The sequence below is a fragment of the Electrona antarctica genome (assembly GCF_951216825.1).
Source record: "Electrona antarctica genome assembly, chromosome: 2".
NCBI classification, from domain to species: domain Eukaryota; kingdom Metazoa; phylum Chordata; class Actinopteri; order Myctophiformes; family Myctophidae; genus Electrona; species Electrona antarctica.
Window position 1 is genome coordinate 49,965,089 of NC_136807.1, and position 6,000 is coordinate 49,971,088.

General features: G+C 43.3%; 1 protein-coding gene across 1 annotated transcript in view; it reads right to left on the reverse strand.

Moving 5' to 3' along the window:
- The window catches only part of LOC306933924 (helicase ARIP4-like), a gene marked incomplete at both ends in the record, with an annotated part of 91,138 nt that overhangs the window by 35,543 nt on the left and 49,595 nt on the right, over positions 1-6,000 (reverse strand). The gene's annotated exons all lie outside the window — the stretch shown is intronic.

Here is a 6,000-nt window from a genome sequence, read left to right on the forward strand (position 1 = left end):
CCGAGCTGAGTATCTATACGTAAGAGCTGTATCACAAAAGGTGGGTGGCTTATGAAACACTGACATACATAATTACATAATCCTAACACACATGGTCAAACACACACTAAACACATGCACATACAGTATACACACAAGCACAGACAGACACACTGGGTCGGTGTCCTTGTCTGGGATCCATTTCTAGCTCAGAAACGACACTTAAAACCACACACACAAACAATATGATAAGAAACATCTTTATACTGTGTATCTCTAATGTGCACAACGTATACAATATAGGGTGTGTGTGTATGTGTGTGCGTGCGTGCGTGCGTGCGTGCGTGCGTGCGTGCGTGCGTGCGTGCGTGCGTGCGTTTGTGCGCACACATGCATGCATGCGTTAATATGCATATTGCCATTTCAAAACATGACTTTTAAATGACAGTAAAATGATGCAGGGCTGTAGGAGTGGCAACAAAACGCCATGCGTGTCATCAGAAGGTATTGTCCATCTCCTTCCAACTTTCAGGAAGATCAAGTTAGCGCAAAAACACACTACTGCTCCAATTGGTTATATATGCATTATATAATAAGACTATAAAGTGCCAAGGGCAATAACAACAGGAGGTCAGAACAAACCGGAGAAAGAGGTATATAATGAAGACTTCAGTGAGAGACTGTGACATAACACAAATGAAAAGAATAGAAAGAGGTGCACATTTTGTCGGCCATGGTGCTCAGCGAAAAATATAGCAACTATGAAAAAGGCTCAAAGTCCTCTGATAAAGGGCATGTAGCCAGAAACGTATAGTAGCACTTTTAGTTTAGTTAGTTGCTGCGAGAGTGAGGTCTATAGCCAACACCAACTCGGCATTCCTGGATCGCTGCCCTCCACAATTTCCTATCCAAAAAAGCTATGTTTCTATGTCAGTCGTTCTTCGATTTTTCAAAAATAGCAGACCTACAAGCTCGTAGCGCGCCACTCGGTGGCGCGCTATGAGCTTGTAGATCTGCTATTTTTCAATAGCTAAAGCATAACATAATGCTAACACCAAAAGGGGTTCCCCGCCCAAAGGGGTTCCCTCCCATCAGGGTTCTTGAGCTCTGCAGTGTTGTCAGCCAAGCTGTCGCGCCGCAGCGCGTCTACTTTAGGTGGTACGCTTCTTTCCCCTTATCCTGGCTTTTTTGCCCTGGGTTGGCTCCCATAGGGTCCATTTTTTTAAGCACTTTTAAGGGTGCAATAAAAGTCAAAAAAATCTTCCAATGCAACAGAGCAGTCACAGGTTCAAACATCCAACATGTGGATGTTATAACAGTCAATATAGCACTGCAAAATGGGGGGGGGGGGGGGGGGGTATTTATTTATAAAATATTCAAGTATTTCAGAAAAAAGGTTAGGATTTTGAAGGCGATTCTAAATTTGGCTTCATCACATGCATTAACCATGCCATATTTTTTTTTTCCTGCATTTTCTTGTCTTTGTTAGAACTAGACCTGTACGTGCCCGTCGCAGTCGGCCACCGGTCTACTTGGGAACGATGCAACTTGGGAACCTATAATGATATACGTTGCCATAGCACCCGTTTTAACTGTCAGCCGGTGTCCCACATGGAGATCTGTGTATGTGCCTGTGTGTGAAGACTGCAAACTGAAAAGTGTACTTGGCAATCAATTCGGCCCACTGGCAGAGCCTGATTGGTTGAGCCTCAATTGGCTGAGGCAGAGGCTGGAAATTGCACAGGTGAAAGGAGTTGGCCTCATTAGGCCCACTGGCAGAGCCTGGCCCAGGTGAAAGGAGTTGGCCTCATTAGGCCCACTGGCAGAGCCTGGCCCAGGTGAAAGGAGTTGGCCTCATTAGGCCCACTGACAGGGCCTGACCAGAGCCTTTTGTGGTGGTTTTGGAGAACCTTTGGAGACTCGATACCTGGCACTGCACTCCCTGTGGGGGTGTGGAACGCGTGTGTCGGTGGGTCAAACGGTTCTCGAGTTACGTGCATTACAACCGTATACACACGCACGCACGCAGACAGACAGACAGACAGACAGACAGACAGACAGACAGACAGACAGACAGAGACGTGGTGCATTTATAGTAGGATAAAGCAGGTCTATAAACTCACAAAACATGATATCAGAATAGGGCATATAATGGATAACTCTGTGTAAATAGAGCGTTACTTACTAAGTTCATTCACTTTTTTTAATTTTTTTTAACTGCGTCCATGTGATCAGCCACAGGGGCGTGCACACATAGACATCAAAGGGGGCTTCAGCCCCTGCCCTTTTACCCGTCTGTAAAACAATTGCCCTCTCCAGACCACAAATGCAGCATTTACTATGGTGAAAGAAATTCAAATGCAACTCCTTTCCATGCCATGCCGGAAGGAAGGCAGCATTCAGGAGAATTGCTTTTTTCCCCCCAAAGTCTCCTGAACGCGAACACAGTATTTTGCGTTGAACAAATTTGTTTAGAAATCCATGTCGTTGCACCGCATCTCCACTAGCTAAAGAGTGCTGGGTTGCGCCCCGAAAATAGCTGATCTACAAGCTCACAACGCGTCGCAATGCGACGCGTTGTGAGCTTGTAGATCTGCTATTTCCCTTTTTTTTGTCCAAAAGTGCCCTCTTAACGGGATTTCAGCCCCTGCCCCTCTAACGCTCTCCCTGTGATCTCTCGATCAGCCACCAGAGGTCTAATGCATCACACCTGTGTGTGATGATGTAACATGAGCCACATGGAAGCATGAGCCATAAAACAGAAGCTTAAACTATAGTTTACATAATGGATATATCTGGGTGTGGACCGGTACCATGCAGGTGCAGCACAGAGAGGGAAATACAGAGGATAGTCCATGTATTATTATTATTATTACTATTATTATTACTAATTATTATTATTATTATTATTATCTCCTTATTATTATTATTATTATTATTACTATTATTATTACTTTATTATTATTATTATTATTATTATTATTATTATTATTATTATTATTATCTCCTTATTATTATTATTATTATTATCCTCCTTATTATCATTATTATTATTATTATTATTGATACAAAAAAGAATCTACATAATAAGCAACATTATGACAAAAAACTAAAACAGCTCACTATATCAGGATACAGGGACACAAATTCATATACAGGAAAATAAATTCCCAATGTGAATAAAAAAGTGAAAAGGATGAATAGATGTGATCAGATTCTATTCACATGTTCACTCAGACATCCTTGGCTACTCTCTCTCTCTCTCTCTCTCTCTCTCTCTCTCTCTCTACCTGTAGAACACTTATGTAACCATTCCTGAAATGAACAGTGTCTTACCATCAATGGGTGCACGGACGCATGCACACACACACGAATGCATGGCACGCACATGGTGACTCACAGAGATAGCCATGGGGAGCAGACAAAAAGTGGAGCGACGCGCGCACGCACGCACGCACGCACGCACGCACGCACGCACCACACACACACACACACACACACACACACACACACACACACACACACACACACACACACACACACACACACACACACACACACACACACACACACACACCCCCCCGGAGCGAGTATTGAAATAAAAGTATACTGGATTATTTCTTAGGCATCATACAACTGAGATTTTATCCCAGTTGTCCAATTACAATATTACTGACCACTGCATGTTGCATCATTTTATGTGCAAATAAAGTTCACCGCTCAAAAACACCAGGAAACCATCTGAGAAAAATCACACTGCAATTGCAAACGTCAGCGAGCCACTGGTAATGACATTCAGAATGTGTGCAGCCTTCACCAGTGACGGGGACAACGCAGGCAAGGCCATATTCACGTCAGACTGAACCCCGGAACCCCGCACGCACGCACGCAGGCAGGCAGGCAGGCAGGCAGGCAGGCACGCACGCAGGAAGTAATTGAGAGTTAGGATACTGTAGGTTACACAACACACACACACTCATCATTATGTAACTACTGTAATGTGAAGTGTTTTATACGCCCTGCTGAGGAAACCCAAAACCTCTTTGGAATCGAAGAAATCACACGCACGCACGCACGCACGCACGCACGCACGCACGCACGCACGCACGCACGCACACTACAGTCATAATGCAATCCACATCACATTCACAATACAGGGATCTGGGTTAAACTACCTCTCAGACCCCCAACTAACTAACCGCCAACTAACTAACTAACTATAACTATAGACCCCCAAATGAGAGCCCCTGTCCCTGCTTGCAACCCAAATCCCACACGCACATTAATTGGCACTCCAATGCTTTTTTATGATTTTTTCCCCCCATAAACCCTAAACCTATAACTCTAACCCTCTGTACTAGAGCCCGATTTGTACTTAATTGTCACACGCAGAGAGTATAGCAGACCTTTTTACTGTATAGGACTGAAAACGGTCTAAAGACTGCAAACAGACTGCAGCAGACTGAGCACTATCAGCCGACCACCCACGAGGATCTACAAGCTCGCTTGTAGATCTGCTATTTTTCAATAGCTAAAGTATAACATGATGCTTAAAACACCAAAAGGGGTTCCCGTTCAGAATGGCTTGAAGCAAAAGACCTCAGTAGGATATCACTTCTCAATTTTCTGGCCACCAGACGGTAATGTTTGTCTAAGTTATTTATTTCCCTGGGAACTTGCGTTCGGAAAAAGAAAAGACGCCGACATTATATTTGTGAGTGAAAAGGTCAACAGATAAATACTAAAAAAGATCAAAGTCTTCCCCCTGACACAAACCCATACACACAGCCACAAAATATAGCCGGCAGGAAGCCATTTGTGCCGACTGGAATGTCTAAAAACCAAGGCTCCTTCCCACACATCCATCAGGCAAATGCATTTTCATACAAACACATGCACATAAAGACAGAGGTGAACTCCAGGTCTCACACAGACATGTAAGCAGTGTTGATTCCGTCGACTGTCTAAGGCCTGACTCACACCTTCGCATCTAGCATACAACATTGATGCATGCTAGATGCATGAGACTTGTTTACTGATGCAAGCTCGCAATGCATTTCCAATGGAAGTCACATGGTTTGACACAACATTTGTGTTGTACGGCTTTCGGCTGCGTTTCGACTGCCCCCCACCCCCTCATACAACACAAATGTTGTGTCAAACCATGTGACTCCCATTGGAAATGCATTGTGAGCTTGCATCAGTCATTAAGTCTCATGCATCAGCTATACATCAATCTGTGTGTGAGTCAGGCCTATAAGGCTTCACTCACACTGTCACAACAGAATGTTGTATAGCTGATGCATGAGACTTGTTGACTGTTGCAAGCTCGCAATTCATTTCCAATGGGAGTCACGTGGTTTGAAGAGACAAACGTGTTGTATGAGGGGGAGGGGGGCAGTCGAAACACATACAACATACATACATCAGCTTGTAGGCAAAAATGTTGTATCAAACCATGTGACTTCCATTGGAAATGCATTGGGACACTTACAACTTGCTTACATCTACCATGCAACATTGTTGTATGCTGCTAGATGTATAGGTGTGAGTGAAGCCTAAAACTAAGGCGAAAAATGTTCTTCGACTATACCTTTTTTCCACTTACGAAAACTAAAGACGATATTTACAACTCGTCAACAAAATAAAATGAAAACTAGGCTATAGATAGGGAGAGACCAGTGGAGAAGAGGTCCAGCAGAACTAAAATAATTATACAAATCACATCATTTGAGAATGAATAGCCTATTATTTGGTGACTACTAAATTGTACATTTATTTTCATATTGGCATTATACATTCACATGTTGTATAAAGCTGTATAAAATGTATTGATCGATCAATCCATTTAAATTGTGAATCATCACATTTAGCTGGCGGGTAGCTAAGCTAACGTTAATATCAGATTAACCCATTTTGGGCGGGAACCCCTTTTGGTGTTTTAAAGCATGATGTTATACTTTAGCTATTGAAAAATAGCAGATCTACAAGCTCATAGCTCGCGCTTCGAGCTTGTAGGTA